The following is a 17,075-nucleotide window of genomic DNA, read 5'->3' as shown; positions in this document are numbered from 1 at the left end:
GTGCTCCCAGCAGCCAAGAGAATCTGTTTTTAAAAGATTTGGGGGAGGGGGTAAACATACAAACAAGAGCAGAATGGATACTTTTTCAGAATGGGAATGGCTCTGTGTAACCCCACCCCCAGGGAAACCACAGTCCTGACCTCTAACACCCTTGACGAGTCAGCCTTGGTCTGGGCTTGCGGACCCACGGAAGCTTCCTCATCCCCTCTTTCAGACCCTGTCTCTCCCTCGGCATCTTTGTGAGAAGCACCTGGGGAAGTGGCACTGCTAGGCTGTACTGCTGCTAGAACTCCACCTGGGCTCCACCAGGCTCCAGCCCCCCGCCCTGTGCACCTCTCTGACCCTGAGGCACCTCAACTGGTAGGAGCGGCATCACCTTCCCTCCCGGGACTTGTGACACTTAAGGGAGACACCAAAAAGACAAGCGTTTGGCTCCCTGGCTGGCAAAGAGCAGGTGCTCAATTGTCATAAGTGTCCGTATCAGTGAGGCTTCTCCAGACAAACAGAATCCATAGGGTGTGTGTGTGTATATACACACACATACATATGTACATGCATACAAAAATATACAGCTGTGTATATATGCAGTATGCATACAGACATATACACATATGGTATATGCCATACACACATACATATATACACACATATATAAAATGCATCGTTTGTATATATACAGTATGTATACACACATACAATACACATATACATATACACTATACATACACACATATAAAATGCATAGTTTGTATATATACAGTATGTACACATGCATATAACATATGCAATAGACACACCTAGGTACATATATATATCATACATATATACACACATACAAAGATATTTAGATGTGTATACATACAGTATACATACATATATAACATATGCAATACACGTACATACGTATAGACACATATATACACCTACATATAAAAGCATGTAGCATAAAAATATATATGTACTGTACATATAAATTCATCATATATATACATATATATCATATATATAAGATATATACACATACATATACACAATGTATACACACACATACACACCTATATGTAAATATGCGCATGTACATACACATATAAATACATATGCAAGTGTGTCTATATATAGTATATACATATATACATATAATACCTATGCAACATATACACATACAGGTTTACAACATATATACACACCTATATATAAATATACACTGTATACATACATACGTACAGCGTACATCTACTGTATATATACACACACCCGTATATCAATATATGGGTGTGTGTATATATACAGCATGTTCACATTTATAATATGTATACTATATATATACACATACCTACATGTATACAATATATACACACAAATATATAGGCTTGTATGTTTACTGTATATAGTACTTACACATATAATACAAACGCACGCACATATAAACATGTGTATACATATATATAATATGTATACACACATATACAAATTAATAGGCTTGTATATATTCAGTATTTTTACATATATAGTTTTGTTTTAAGGAGTTGACTCATGTGACTGTGAGGCAGGCAAGTCCGGGCAGGACTCTGGGCTGGAGACACAGGGAAGAGCTGATGTCCCAAGGCCACTGGAGGAACAGTTCCCTCTTTCTAGGGAACCTCATTTTTCTCTCCAGTCCTTCAACTGATGGACGAGGCCCACCCACGCCGCGGCATTGACAGTCTCCTTTACGCAAAGTGGACCAATTTCAGTGTTAATCTCTTCTGAAAAATACCTTCCTGGCCACATCTGGAATAATGTTTGTGGTTGCCGGGGCCCCAAGCAGTGTGCACATGAGATTAACCATCCCCGTGGCGATGATGACACTTTATTTTCTCCCTTGAACATTGTCCCTACTATTACAATTAAAATGGCAGTGCCATGAGGGCAGGGCATTTCCTTTTTTGCCAGTACTGAGCGTCCGCGGTCTGGTGCCTAGCATAGGCTAAATACACGGCATTTTTGTGAACAGAAGCCGGGATTCCAGCTGTCATATTTAATGAGGAATTATAGTCTTCTTATTGGGGAGGAGGGGGGGGGTGTCATGGTACGTCAAGGGCGGGAGTCGAACCCGCCACCCCAGGCCCCGAGGGGTCTCCTCGGGTCCCCACTTCGGGCCGGTGGGTGTGGCTGGGGGCAGCCGAAGACGTGCGTGCGTGCGTGCGTGAGAGCGGGCGTGTCCACAGGGTGGGCCGCGCGCGCCGCGAGTGGTTCGGCCCGGTCCCCGGCTCATTGTGCTCGCCTCACGCAGGCCTGAGTTCGCAGCAGCGTTGGAGGCCCGGGGCTTGTGACCACAAAGAGGGAGCCGGGGGCCGGACGGGAGCGCGGCGGCGGCGGCTGAGGCCCAGGCCAGGCCCCCTCCCCTCACTGCCCGCCTGCCTGTTTGCTCCGCCCCCGCCGGCGGCGCCGCGCCCCTCCCCCAACCGCCAGACTAGCACGGTGGGACTAGCACATGGGGGAGAAGCTGGAGCTGAGGCTGGAATCGCTCGTGGGGGCCGAGCCCGCCGTCTGCCCGTGGCCGCTGCCGGTCTACGTAAGTGCCACCCATCCCCTCCTCCCGGACCCCCGCCCCTCTTCCCCCACGGCGCGCGCTGAGCCCACCGAGAAACGGAGCGACTCGAGTCGCCAGACCTTCTTTGGAGCCCCCCTTCCCGCCCCGCCGTGGTTCTCCGCGGCCTTTTCCAGCCCCCGCGCGCAGGGTGGGCAGAGGGGACCCGGCGCCGGCCGGGGGCGCAGACTCGGCCGCGGGGACCCTGCGCTTCTGAGGGGCGCCCGAGCCGGTCTGCGGTTGGCTCTGCAGGGCTGGGGACCCCGGTCTCCCCGGGCCTGGACTGCCGGCGGGCTTGCCCTTCTGTACTTTAGGATTTGACATGTAGGGTTTCTTTTGCCTGGTAGTTTATTCTTAGCGCTGTCAACGTGCTTAGGTTTTTTTTTTTTTTTTTTTTTTGAGGGCACCCTTTCCTCCCTCTCTCCAGTTTCTTGTGTTTCTGTTTTGTTTTGTTTTAGTTAGGCATTTTGTCCCTCTGATCTTGAGTGGGTGGGCTGGCAGGACACTTGGAGAGGAGGCGTGCTGTCCCCTGATCTTGAGTGGCCTTTGGAAAATGACACGCCAAAGGGAAATTTACACAGGCGTCCGGTGATTCCAGAAACGGAGGGTGTCCGGCCAGGTGGGCGCCCGGACTCTCGTGCCCCGTGGCGGCGTGGTGCGCGTGTACCTTGTCTCAGGGTTTACGCTTGGGCCCCGCAGCCCACCTTCCGGAGGGAAAGCGCAGCGGGCGGCTTGGGCCGGCGCCTTTGGGGCGCCCTTTCGTGCGCTCAGCTTGCGGGGGACCGGCCTCCAGGCGACCCGGCGGGGAAGCCCGCGCGACCCGCGCGTGTGTGTCAGTTTTGTGGAAAGTGTGTCGCGGCCGGGGTCGGGACGCTGGGACCGCCTGGAGCCGATGTTGACTCCGAGCCCCGGTTCTCCGCAGTTATCTGAGGTCCGAGGGTTTCCAGCCCTCCACTGCGCACTGGCGCTTTCTATTTTTGCCCTTCTTGTGCCTGGAGGCGCGGCTGAGCCTGGGCTCTGGCTTTTCTGGTTGGGTAACTCCAGGCGGCCCGGGTGGGCGGCCTGAGCAGCAGTGGGCCGGGCGGGGAGACATGCCAGGGGAGGGAAACTGAAAGTGGGGAGAACCTTCAGAACTCCAGCTGATCCACTTGCCTCGCCTCCCCGCCCCTCTTACTGCATTTGTCATGCAGGGGATGGCTGGTCGGCACATTTTTCAAAATGTACTAATTTGTGTATCCTTAGTAGCCGTGAAGCATAGTTCACTTGTAGTGCACAGTTGTAGGAGTTTTGATCGCCATCAGGCGGCAGAGCAATCCTGTCATCCCATTTGCTGCCCTTTGGCGCCAGGGTGCCTCTAGCCTCTTGGCCACTAATCTCTCCGTCCCTAAGGTTTTGGCTTTTCCAGAAAGTCAGATAAACGGAACAACAGCATGTAGCTTTTTGATTCTGGCTGCTTTGGCTCAGCAAAACCTATGCGAGATTCCTCCCGGGTTTGTTTTTTTTGTTGTTGTTTTAAATATTTATTTAGGTAGTTATTTACTTGGCTGTTCTGGGTCTTGTTGTGGCACATGGGATCTTCATTGCCGCGTGCAGTATGTTTTAGTTGCGGCGTGGGGGATCTAGTTCCCTGAGCAGGGATGGACCCCGGGCCCCCTGCATTGGGAGTGTGGAGTCTTAGCCACTGGACCACCAGGGAAGTCCGTCATCCCTGTTGTTGCGGGTATGAGAAGCCACTCCTTTTTCTGGCTGTGTTGTATTCCATTTTCCGTTTGTCCATTCGCCGGCGGGTGGCAGGACTTGTGGGATGTTTCCAGTTTTGAGGGGATCAGGAATAAAGCTGCTGTAAACATCCCAGGGCAGGTTTCCATGTGAACTTGGGTTTTTACCTCACTTGAGAAAATACTCAGGAGTGGGACTGGGGTCTGTGCTACGTGTATGTTTAACAACCCTTCTGCATCTTAGAAATTGGTATTTTTGAATATTGGAAGAGTTTAGAAATCCACTGTGACCCAGCACCCAGGCACTTGAAACGAAGTTGAAAGTTCATCTGGAGATGGTCACGTTGTCCCCGTCACTGTCTTTTCTTCGAGGCAGAGCGAGGCCACAGATGTGTAACCCTTGTAAGGAAGGCCTCGTGTGTCCAGGCCCTGGCAGGACCTGGCTTTCTAGTGGTGGGCGGTTCTGCAGTGGAGAGCGTCTTTCCCTTGCTGGCCAGACCTCGCTTGGCAGGGTGCGGGGTGTGCTGCCTGCCTGGCTGGGCGCTCTTTCTGCCGGTCAGCAGCCGTTCCTGGTGTGTCTGTCCTACTACCAGGCAGGCGGTCAGGGGCCCTAGTGACGTGCTCAGCGAGCCGCAGCCTTCCTAAAGCTTTGCGGGTAATGTCTGCTACCCTCCCATTTCCCTGCTGAGGAATTTTGCTTTCTCATGGGAAGTGAGGGGCCAGTACTTTATACGAATTCATATTTTGTGATGACTCGATGCTGAATACATTAAGAAAATGGGCTCCTTCCAGAAGCTTCACTTCTCAGAAGGTCAGATTTTGCATGTGACTGCACGTTTGAAATGAGTGAGCTTGTTTGTTCATGGATTCATTCATTCTGCAGGCACCTCCTGGACATTTACAGTGAGTGTTCCAGGGGGCGCGGAGGACAGTAGACAGTATTCTTTTTTTTTTTTTGATTTTATTTTATTTTTTTATACAGCATGTTCTTATTAGTCATCAGTTTTATACACATCAGTGTATACATGTCAATCCGAGTCGCCCAGTTCAGCACGCCACCATCCCCACCCCCCGCGGCTTTCCTCCCTTGGTGTCCATACGTTTGTTCTCTACATCCGTGTCTCAACTTCTGCCCTGCAAACTGGTTCATCTGTTTGAGACAGCTTTGTACTTCCCGCTTCCAGGGGCTCTCGTGTGGGCGCTGCGAAGCGGGGTTTTAGATAGTGCAAGGTGGAGGGTGGGCACTAGAACCGGTGCCCAGTGCCCGGGTGTGCGTGCGCTAGATGGGGCGTGCGGCCTAGGACTCCTGCCGGCTCGGTGACCCCGGCCGAGTGCCTTAAGGCTTCTAGGTCTCAGTGTTCTCATTTGTAGCGTGGGCTGAACATGACTCACTCTCTCTGGAGGTTACAAGGTCGCACTGTGTTAATGCTTGTAGACTCTACAAAGTAGAACACTGAGCACAGTTTGGAGCATCGTTAATTGTTGCACAGATGTTACCTGGTCTGTTGAATGACTTTGCCTGGTACACACCAAAGCGATTAGGAAATGGATATATCCCAGCTTCATTTCCTTTCCATTAAAACAGGGCTCAGGAAAGAAAAAATCTGTTTTTCAGTAGTCGTATCATATAGTGGAAAGAGCACTGGTGTGAAGGCAGCCTAGGGTTTGAATTCCAGGGCTTATGCTGTCTGTGGCCTGGGCAGGTTTCTTTTGCACTACAATCCCCACACTTGTAAAATGACATTAATAACCACTCTTTCTGTGGGTTCTTAGAATGAATTAAGCAGGTTATGTGTGTAAAGTAGCCTGGCACTTGAATGAGTTGTCAGAACCAAGGGCTGCTGGAGAGGATGCTTCTGCTCTAGGTAATCTTCCCTTCTACTGGGCAGCAAGTAAACACAAGCACAGTAGTCAGTGCTCTGGAAGAAGTGAGTTCTGGTGCTATAGAGCACAGAATCTCTTTTTTCTTTAATTTAATTTTTATTTTATATTGGAGGATAGTTGATGTACAATATTGTGTTAGTTTCAGGCGTACAGTAAAGTGATTCCGTTATACATATATCCATTCCTTTTCAGATTCTTTTCCCATACAGTTTGTTCCAGGCTATGGAGTGGAGTTCCCTGTGCTATGCAGTAGGTCCTTGTTGATTATCTATTTGATATAGAGTCGTGTGTCTATGTTAATCCCAAACTCCTAATGTATCCACCCCCCCACCTTTCCCCTTTGCAGAGCACAGTATCTTGGAAGGGAAAGTTCAGGGTAGGCTTCTTGGAGGAGGTGCCATCCTTTCTAAGGATATGTAGAAGCTACTGGGGTGGCAGGAGGGAGCAGTGTGTGTCAAAGTTTGAGAAATATAAGAAAATATGGCAAAACTAAGGTATAGGACTGGAACTCAGGGTTTGGGAAAGAAATGAGAGTTGATACTGGAAACCTAGTGGGGCCCAACAGAACGGGGCCTTGTTTGTCCTGTCAGAAGTTTAGATGTTTATCCTGAAGGCTGTGGGAAACCCTAAAGAACAGTGAGATGGACTTCTGGTTTAGAGACTTTCTCGGACCTCCATGTGCAAGGCACTTGATTGGGTGCAGGGTGAATTGTAATCTGAGGGTCCCACTTAAGTTATAAAAGGTTGGACTGGATTTTGCAGATCTGAGAGAGAATGGGTGGGGCCTGGTGACCAGTTAGAAAAGGGAGGGCAGCAAGCGTGGGTGACAGTTTACAGCTGCATCTTTTTGTGAGATACAGAGCACAGTAGGAAGGTATTGGGGGTGGGGAGAGGATCTTACTTCATCTTCAGTGCTTTAGAGGGGCCTGGTAGACAGGTCTGGGCCCAAGGTTCAGATCTGGGCTTTTGGGGAGGAGAGGTGTTTGAAGGCATGGTAGAGACTTAGGTTATCCATAAGAAGATCCAAAGAATCATAGGTCTGAGAGATTTTTAAGTGGGTATACTGAGGAAGTTTATAAGCTGAAAGAAAGCAGCCAGCAGAGAAAGGGTGTGAGGATCTAGGAGAGGAAATGATTGTTCATTTGTTTTCAAAAAGCTGAATACTTATCGTGTGCCTGGCCCTTTTCTAGGATCTGGGGTTCTCACCATGTGTTACCTCTTCTGCAAGGACAGTTCAACTCATCCCCTGGTGAAGAGAAGTCACATTATACTTTGCATCCCATTCAGGTGTAGGAACTGTTCTGTACCTCTGAAGGGACTTTACTTAACCAGAGTAATAAGTTAGAAATCAAAAGAAATTAGAGCTGGAAGGGACCTTAAAAGCCACTGTACTTAACTTTGCCTAATATTTTACATTGATTGTAAGAAAAATGCAGAGCCCATTCTCTTCAGAATTCCTTCACTGAACTTTCTTTATGACTTTCATCCAGTGGGTCTAGCTTGTAAATTTTGGCCTCCTCCTCAATTTGCTTCTTCATCCACATTACATTTTGCCCAGACTATGGCAGAAACTCCTGGGTGGTTTCGCGGCCCCTGGTCTCAGTTCCTCTAAGTTCATCTGCCTACTCGGGTTGAGTGATCTTCTAACACGACAAGATATGCCTAAAATAATGCTGCTGATGGCTTGCCCACACAGAGTTAGTGCATACTAGCCGCCCAGTGTGTGCTCTGCACAGAGGCCTGTAATCTGAACTGTGCTTTGCCAAGCCTCCTGGGGCTCTTTGGCCCTGAGGAAGGGGAGCTTTTTGTGATCACTCCCTTTATCTAATTGGTCCTTCAGCAGCGGGGCGCCTTTTTCTAATCAGCGGAGGCACCCTTACTCAGCCAGTGGTAGCCCCAGGCCTCATCACCTGTGGGATACAAGCCATGCTCTCTCCCAGGCTTGCTTGGGCCAACATCTCTATTTTTATTTCTGTCTCTTCTCACACTTGGACCCCTGGTCTTTAGTCATCCCCACCTGCAGTATTTACAGTGCCCAGCAGGTGTCAGGCTTGAGTGTCTTTGCACAGGTGCTCCCTGTGCAGTTAATGCACCTCCTACTCCAACTCTGCATAGCCTCATCTTTCTAGACTGTACTTCAGGGTTATCATGAAGCCGTCACTTAGATATAACTTTTGGCCTCCATAGGCACTTCTGTGCTTAAAGGTTATGGTTCTTTATCTCATGTGATTGAAATTTTGAGTTTATAGATCTTCCTCCTTAATGAGGCTTTAAGGACAGGAGTCATTTCTAATCCTTAGCACAGAGCAGATGCTTTTTAACGGTGATAAAATGTATGGTTTAAATGACTCATTTTACAATAATCTTGCTTTAGCTTCCGATAGAAATAAAGTTTCCAGATGTTGTGTTCCTGCAATAAGAAATAAAGATGTGACCTTCCAGCTGTGTAAAGCCCATCAACGCTGTGTAAGTGCATCGGATGCGCTAAGGAACGTGGAGCCAAGTGGGCTAGTTGTGAGAGAGAGAGACTTAACTATGTTAACAAAGGTAAGCCTTCATTGTGTCCTGCCAACATTTGATAGTTGCTTTTGGGCAAACTAAAGCAATAAAATTTTAAACTGTTCCTCCCCATTAAAGGGATTGACTATTTGGCCACTTTGGTGCACCTGTGTCTTGTGAATTGTCCAATTGGAGATGGAGGTTTAGAAAGTGAGTTTCAGTCTTGTTTCAGTCTCTTCCCATCAGACTGGTCTCGTGATTTCCTACACACCATGTTACTTCCTGTCTACCTTTCCTTGTTGTTGTTCATTGCTGGATTGTCTCCTGTACCTGCTCAAACCTTGGTCCATTCTCATTTGTACCATGGAAGTTTGTCATGCTGGATACTCTCAGAACTAATTTTACTTAAGTTTGTGTTAAGGTGCAAAGCACACGTTTTGTATATTATCTGTTTTTTGTGTTTGTTTATATTTTTATGGTTTCTCTTCAAGAAATATTATGAGTAGGGAAATAACAAGATGTAAAGAGCAAAAAAGTCATCATTCTCTTTTAAGTTGTTAGAACATCTACCTGCAATCATAATGCACTGTGGTATGTGTTAAAATAGGAAATATATGTCATGTCCCGTAGGAGCAGGAAAGTCAGTGGTGTTAGTGAGGGTGTGTCATGGAAGTAATCACTAAGCAGGTGACTGCTGGTTGGGGTCCTGAAACATTAGTGTGTGTTCCCTGTGTCCAGTAGTGGTCTGGAGAGGTCAGGAAGACTGCCTTTCAATTTGAGGGAACAGAGGGTTTGAGGTCCTCTCTGTTCTATTGCTCTAGTATAGTATACTGCATAGCAGCTCATAAAATACTGTGTTTATAGTTGATATTTAAATCGCTGATTGATCATCAAGATTGGTGTGTATCATTGGAAATGAAAATAGGAAGAGTCTTATGCTTTTTAGGTTTTTCCTTTTTTTCCGATGTCTCAGAAGGCTCTTTGACGGGGGACCTTTTATTCTCCCATACAATTCCATGAATACTTATACCCTGGCACTTATTTTAATAGCATTTTCAATTTATAAATGTCTCTGAAACACATACTGTAAACTATTTGAGGGTAATGACCATGGCCATTGATGACACATCTTAAATGTGCATCGTGTTAATGCTTGAGTGTCAGGTGGTCTACCATCAGTGCTTCCTTCTTTCACCCAGTTTTCTTCCTCATTTCCTTCTCCAAATTTGTCTCATTTTTCTACTCTCCCTTTTGCTTCTCTATTCTTGCTTTCTCTTTCCCATTTCATGTGTCATTCTTCTTCTTCTTCTTCTCCTTCTGACTTCATTATTATGGCCAACCAAAACCTTTTCCAGGATTGTCTCTATCTTCCTTTCCTCTTCATTGCCATCCACAAACTCTTAGAGAATATTCTTGCTTGACTCCCTTACTTCCTAGCATACCCATGTACTTCCTGGTCACTTTAGAACATTGAAAAGGGTTGGAATTTTTAAAAATAGGTAATTATAATCAGTCTTCTTTCACCTCTGGCATAAGACTCTTCTTCCTCAATCTGACCATTCTTAAATCTAGAAGTACTCCAGCTCATTGGTCTCCCTTACCCCCATGTTTAGGCCAAAGAACTTGTGAAACCTTAGCCCTGTTTAATACTTGAATTTATCAAAACATAAGAGGGCTAATTCTGCCTAAGGGCACCAAAGAAGAATAAAGATGCCACAAATAAACGTTTAGTCCAGATTTATAATGGACTCTTAAGTGCCTAGTTGAGTGCTAACCGTTAACTCACTTGAACACCAGGGAGGTCATGGCACAAACTAACATGTTAATTGTAAAGACACTTCACTTCACCATTCCTCAATGTAGCTGATAAACTGCATCCAGTTAGCTTAAATAACATGAATGATGAATTTCCCTGTGTATATAAATCGGGAGTTTCTAAAGTTTTCTTTTTCCCTTTGTACAACTACTGACTGCCACCTCGCTTGGTCAGTGCAATAGGAAATGATGACTAAGAAACACATTGTCTCAATATCAGTGGACATAATGTCCTAGTAGTCTATAAAAATCTCAAAATTCTTAATCTAAAAGGTAGGTCTGCCAATCTTATATCCTTTTCCTTTGTTAACATAAGTATCCAATCTATGAAGGTCTCAGTTTCCTTACTTAGAATGTGAGGTGGATAGATTTGCTGATATCTAGGGACCTTTCCAATTTTAATATTCCCTAGTTATAAGGGCTGAGCCAAATACAATGGCTCCCTTAATCATTAACCTCGCTCATGATGAAAGTTATCAGCAAGTTCTACTTGTAAGAGATCAAACATTTATATCCATGTATATTGTAGCACATTGACTTTTACAGAACTCAAAGTAACACAACATAGTTACATTCATAGACTTAAGGTCACTGTGGTATACTTTACAATTTTTCTTTTCCCTAGGAAGGAAATGTAGATCCCTAGGAAGGGATTTCTTTCTCTGCCTTTCAGTAATGTAAGCCTTTTATTATCTCTTGGATCCTAAAAATGGGTAGGGTTTTGGCAGGTGGAGCTTAGGACAGACATTCCAGGTGACAGGGACAACAGGAGAAAGGGCAGAAGGAAGAATGGATTTTCAGAAAGACTTGATATCTTACATGATGAGAGCAGCGTTTCACAATCTCTGTCCTGCAGAACACTGGTTTTAGATGATGTTAATGTAGTTACAAGACAAGCATTTGGGAAGAGCTGTACTCTACATCCCGACATGAAATTCAAGTTTCACTTTGTTACATTACATACTCTGAAAAGTTTTGGAGGAAGGAATTGATTTATTTTTGTTTAATTCAGTCTTACTCACAGTTACTTGACAAACCTATATTCAGCTGATGGGACTGTATTTTGTGAAAGGCCAATCGGAGAAATGGTGAGATGGAGCTTAGGATATTTCTCTGTTGGGACAGGCATGTGATTATTTTTCTTATAATTCTTTACTGTTTGTCCTAACAACTGTTACTTTGCAGGCGTCAGTTTTTTTTGTTTTTTTTTTTTACATCTTTATTGGAGTATAATTGCTTTACAGTGTTGTGTTAGTTTCTGCTGTGTAACAAAGTGAATCAGCTATATGTATACATATATCCCCAGGATTCAGTTTTAAGCCCTCTGTTTTTATCTGAGTTATTGGGACTCTTAGAAAGCTCAACAATCCTGGAGTCTTCATCTCTGATGTAGTTTCCAGAAGCTCCTGGCACTTACCACTATTTCCTCTTGATTCTTTTCCTCCGACTTCAGACTTCTTACAATTATGAGCTGATGGTTTTCTCAGCCTCTAGTGTCAAAACCAGCTACCTCACTCATCTTCATTGTCTCAGTTACAAGGTGCAATATTTCCCGTGTTTATATGTGTCAAAATATAAGTCAGGGATTGATACATAGCATATGCGTAATAAAAATTGTATTTCTTTTTTTTCTTTGTTCAAAGGTATCCAAACACTGGCCAAGTTCTTAAATTGAAAGTAGAGTGATCTAACTTATTCAGCTCATCCAACCATCAATATTGAATATTTGTCTTTTTTCTTACACATATTTGTTGTATTCCAATTGTGACATTCTAGAGCACAGTGAGTACATTTATAACTTATTACTGCATTACTACCTTGGCTATTCCTTGACCAAAATTTACTTTATACAACTGACAGCCTAATTAACCTACTAGAGTTTTTTTTTTAATGTACGCATATATTTAAACAACTCTAGTAGGTTAACTGCATTGCTAATAACTGAATTTTTACATCTCTATGCACCCATGTATCCAACACCAGATCAAGATATTATAAAATATTTCTAACACCCTACACGGTTCTCTGTTACTTCTTTCTGTTCCATACTCTCCCAGGGCAACACGTAAGCTGACCTCTATCACCATATATGACATACGTGGAAACACACAGTGTGTATTCTTTGGTATCTGGCCTCTGGTTACATATCATTATATCAGTAGTTTATTCTTTTATTGTGTTTTCCTGATTTTTTTAAACCTAGACATTCATACAGTGTCAGAGTACCACTGAGTTCTTCATATTATTATGCTGACCTCCATCTTCAGGGGCTTTCTACAGTCTTCCATGTGTCTTTGCACCTACTTTCTCTTCCGTCTAATTATGTTTCATTTAACCAACCTCAGCCAGCCTTCCCCCATATTCCCCAACACGTAGCACTCCTGTGTTCAGCCAGTTTTGTCCCCTATTCCATAAGCCCTTTGTGCCATTCCTGACACTGTGCCTGTTCCCTGCCCGGAAGGCCTGTTCCCCACCCTCTATATACTTGTTCAAGACTCAGTTTAAATGCTACCTGTTCTGAGAAGTCTTCTCAGAAGAAGCCAGTACTTTTTGGAATCCTTCTTTAATGAAATCCCATAGCAAGTGTAATCTGTCCTCCCTGATCTGGTAATTAATTATCCATTGTTCCTATCATATAGTGTTTGTTTTCCTTGTGTGCTGTTATTCTTTATTGAAGCAGATTACAGTGACTTGAACCAGGAACTGGGTCATTTTCCTCTTCATTTTAGTGCAAGTTTCTGTGATATGAAGTTAAACTCTTTTTCCCTCACTTCCCATTCACCCTCAGCAGTTGTTAAACATGAAGTACAAGTGAAACTTATTGGTTAACAGGTTTTTGTGGTCCTTGGTTCTGGTCCCTAGGTCTAAGCTGCACTTCTGTAGTGCTAATTTGACTGATTTCTTATTGTCACATAACTCAGGCATTAACTAAATCCTTACAAATTTAGATACATATAAGATAGTATTAAAAAAAACCCAGTGGATATCAAAAGTTTTGGCCTGGAGGAGAGTGTTGTATGAGTCCTAGTTTGGTGGGGCTCACACTTAATGATCGAGCCTTCCAATATTCCACTGTAAGTAAGAAAGAGGTATGCAAATATATGGTTAATATTTAACAGTGTTGATAAAAAAGAGAAGAGAGAAAGGGACGACAGATACTTTGAGGGCCTTTTGGAATTCATGAACAATTATGATTGGATGAGGAAAAAGAAGAACCGAGGGCTAACCTCCCACAAGTGAAGTCAGGAAAGAGAGAAGGGCTCATCTGGTATGCAGGTAGAGAGGTTTGACCTACAGAATCTTAGAAAACCTCAACAATCTGAGCAGCGTTTGCAAGAGGCAAACTAAAGGGCTAACAAAAGTCTGCAAAAGTCTCACACAAAGAACTCTGTCATGGTGTTCATCATCTAGCTAATCCTAACATGCAGACATTTATGAGAGTAAAGTCAGGTCTTTACCAGAGTGGGTTTCTTATTTGGGCAACTGGGTCAAATGAAGAAAGGCAGGTGTAGGCTGCCAGAGTAATAAATAAGGAGGGGAAAAACAAAAAGAACGAGACATATCATTCATCAGTGATTTCCCCCCAGTATTCTTAGCCTCCAGCTTATCTCCATCTTAACTGCTAACACAGGAACTAGACCGAACAGTGAGGTAAAAGGTCTCTACAGAAACTGAGGTAATATAGAAAATAAAAAAACATAACATTGTCAATTTTCTTCCTAGGGGTAATTGAGATGGTAGTTCAATAATAACATAAGATCAGGGGAAGTCTAAAGAAATTTTAGAAAAGCTGGATAAAGTAAGAAAACATCTGTTCGCTGGCATCTGAATGTTAGAGAGACACCAAGACGTGGGCCAAGTTGTGGAGAGAAGGGAAACACATACACAAGCTTGACATTTGGTGCAGCTTTTCTCCTTTGGGCATTTGCTGATTCAAATCTTACAGCCTACGAACTGAAAAGCCAAGGAGTTCAAAAGACTCTAACCACAGAAGCCAATGGGCAACAGCTCAAGCTAAAGGCAACAACTAATGGAATGACAAGCTAAGTGTATCTTTAGTCTCACAGGGCTGCGGGAACCATTACATTTAAAGCCTAACAAATACAAGGGTAGTTGGGAATAGGGAGAATCCAAACTTTCACATGGTAATCCCAAAGGGCAACACCCGTAGAGGAAGGACAAGACAGGAATAGACCAACCTTCACACAGACTGAAAAACGGCTTTGAATGAGCTCAAACGGAGAATGGACTAAGGTTACCAGTCCCTATAGTAACTGTCTGCCATGGGCCAAAGTAAATCTTTTCAAGAGAAAGATAACAACATCCAGAATGTGGAGGTATCTTTATAGTTTCCTAAAATAAGTTAGGCCCAATTTTAGTATAAAAAATAATTGGACATAACCAGGAAAAAGACTAAATGATCAAAAGTTCAAAAAAAGAAAGAAAGAAAAAAGACAACATAAATAGACATAGGAGGACAAGAGTTAGCAGGCCTTGGTTAAAAAAAAAGCAACAAAACTACTATGGTTAAACAAAGAAAATAGGCACATGGCAAATAAGCATATGAAAAGATGCTACACATTCCATGTCATCAGTGAATTTTGAATTAGAATGATAATGAGATACCACTACACACCTATTTAAATGGCTAAAATCCCCAAACTGAAATACCGAAGTTGGTGATGATGCAGAACAATTGGAATTCTCATTTGTGGCTAGCGGGATACTTGGCAGTTTCTGACAAAATAAACGTACTTTTACCATACAGTGATCTAGTAATCCTGCTCTTTGGTATTTACCCATAGGAACTGAAAAGTTATGAAAGTAAGAGCCTTTACAGTGAGAAAATTCTATGATTCTATGGTTTTTCAACTCATTAATTTGTGTAGTTCATCCATTTTACTCATTGTATACACTTAAGTATATTGTTCCTTGAAATGGCCATTCAAAGTTGTTTCCTGCGCCACACACTATGAATGTTAGGGTTGGTCCTGTGTAAATCTTACCCCCATTGATTTAGTATTATCCCTAAACAAGCAACTTTCTTCCATAAGGAAACAAAAAAGAGGTTCAGAAATGTCCAAACTAAGTTTTTATAAAACTGTGTTATCAAATCTTATTTATCAAAAAACTTCAAACATAGCAGTATGAGTTCCCATATACCCTTTACTCAGCTTCCCCAAATGTTAACATTTTCTATTACTAGAGTATAATTATTGAAAGCAGAAAGTTTACATTGTCACAATGCTACTAATGATTTATAGACTCGTATTCAAATATTGCCTATTGTCTTGTGGTCCAGATTCAAATCTAGGATCCCTTATTGCATTTGCTTGTCATATCTCCCCATTCTTCTCTAATCTAGGATAGTTCCTCAGTCTTTTTTTGTCTGTTATGACCTTGAACTAATGGAAAATCTTAGCCAGTCATTTTGTAGAATTTTTCTCAAATAAGGTTTGTTTGATATTTTCTCATGGTTAGACTGAGGATATGTATTTCTTGACAAGAACACTTCAGGAGAGATATTATGCCATTTTCAGTACATATTAGAGGTACAAACAAATCTGTATGTCTCACTACTGGGGATGCTAACTTTGATGACTTAGTTATAATGATAGCTGCAAAATCACTATTTTTCCCTTTGTAATTATTTGAGATTGTTGAAATATTCTGCTTCTTGTTTAATTTTCCCATACTAATTTTAGCATCCATCAATAATTTTTGACTCCACCCATTACTGTGGTGTTTGATGATTGTTCATTTTCTATTTCCATCATTCCCTCTACATTTATTAACTATAATTTGAGTATAAGAAAGAGCTGTTCTTCTCCTTCATTTATGTATTTATCTGGTTATTTGTTCATATATATACATACATCAGTGTGAACTTGTGGATAATTATTTTATTCTACGGGTTAAAATTTATTACTATCATTAATAGTTTTGTTTCTCAAAGTGTTCCATATTTGGTCACTGGTACTCCTTCCAGCTGTCTCCTATATTTTTCCTACATGGCCATACAATTTTTGGAGTAATATCTTACTTTCTGACACCACAAAATGCTCCAGGCCCATCTTTTACTTTCCTCTGTCTCAGCCTTGAATCAGTCATTTCTCCATGGAGTTCTTGTTCCTTGCATTAATAATGGTATTCAGAAACCAGAATCTTGGTATGAGGTGGATTTATCACTATCCAAGCTACCTCATTGTGTTTTCAGCAGAGAGAGCTAAAAATATATATACGAATACATAAAAATATACAAGTATCTCTATTTTCATATTATCTATCTGGGTGTGTGTGTATATACACACATGTGTGCATGCACACACATTATCATCTGTCTATCTACATATATATATAACTTCAAATTGATATATGAATTCAAATTGATACCTTGATTCCAATCCAACAGCACAGAGTTTATTCTAGCCTCCCTTACCCTTTCCTTATTTGTCACTCTTTAACAATTAGAAACCTGATTCTCATTATTTGCAGTCTATTCATTTGCTCAATTTTGGAATACACATAAAATATTTAAAAATCATTAACCTGTACACGTGTGAAAAATAAATTTACTAACAAGTTCAATA

General features: G+C 42.9%; 1 pseudogene across 1 annotated transcript in view; it reads left to right on the top strand.

Moving 5' to 3' along the window:
- The first annotated feature begins 1,668 nt into the window (after positions 1-1,668).
- Positions 1,669-17,075, top strand: part of LOC308611035 (centrosomal protein of 78 kDa-like) — a 226,863-nt pseudogene continuing 211,456 nt past the window's right edge. The window contains exons 1-3 of the transcript in view: positions 1,669-1,702; positions 2,051-2,554; positions 8,546-8,718. The product of the transcript in view is annotated as a centrosomal protein of 78 kDa-like (transcript). The remainder of the gene's footprint in view (positions 1,703-2,050; positions 2,555-8,545; positions 8,719-17,075) is intronic.

The sequence above is a fragment of the Mesoplodon bidens genome, assembly GCF_964165515.1.
Source record: "Mesoplodon bidens genome assembly, contig: HAP1_SCAFFOLD_240, whole genome shotgun sequence".
Taxonomy (NCBI): Eukaryota; Metazoa; Chordata; class Mammalia; order Artiodactyla; family Ziphiidae; genus Mesoplodon; species Mesoplodon bidens.
The sequence above is the reverse complement of the archived record's forward strand: the minus strand, read 5'-3'. Positions and strand labels throughout refer to the sequence as shown.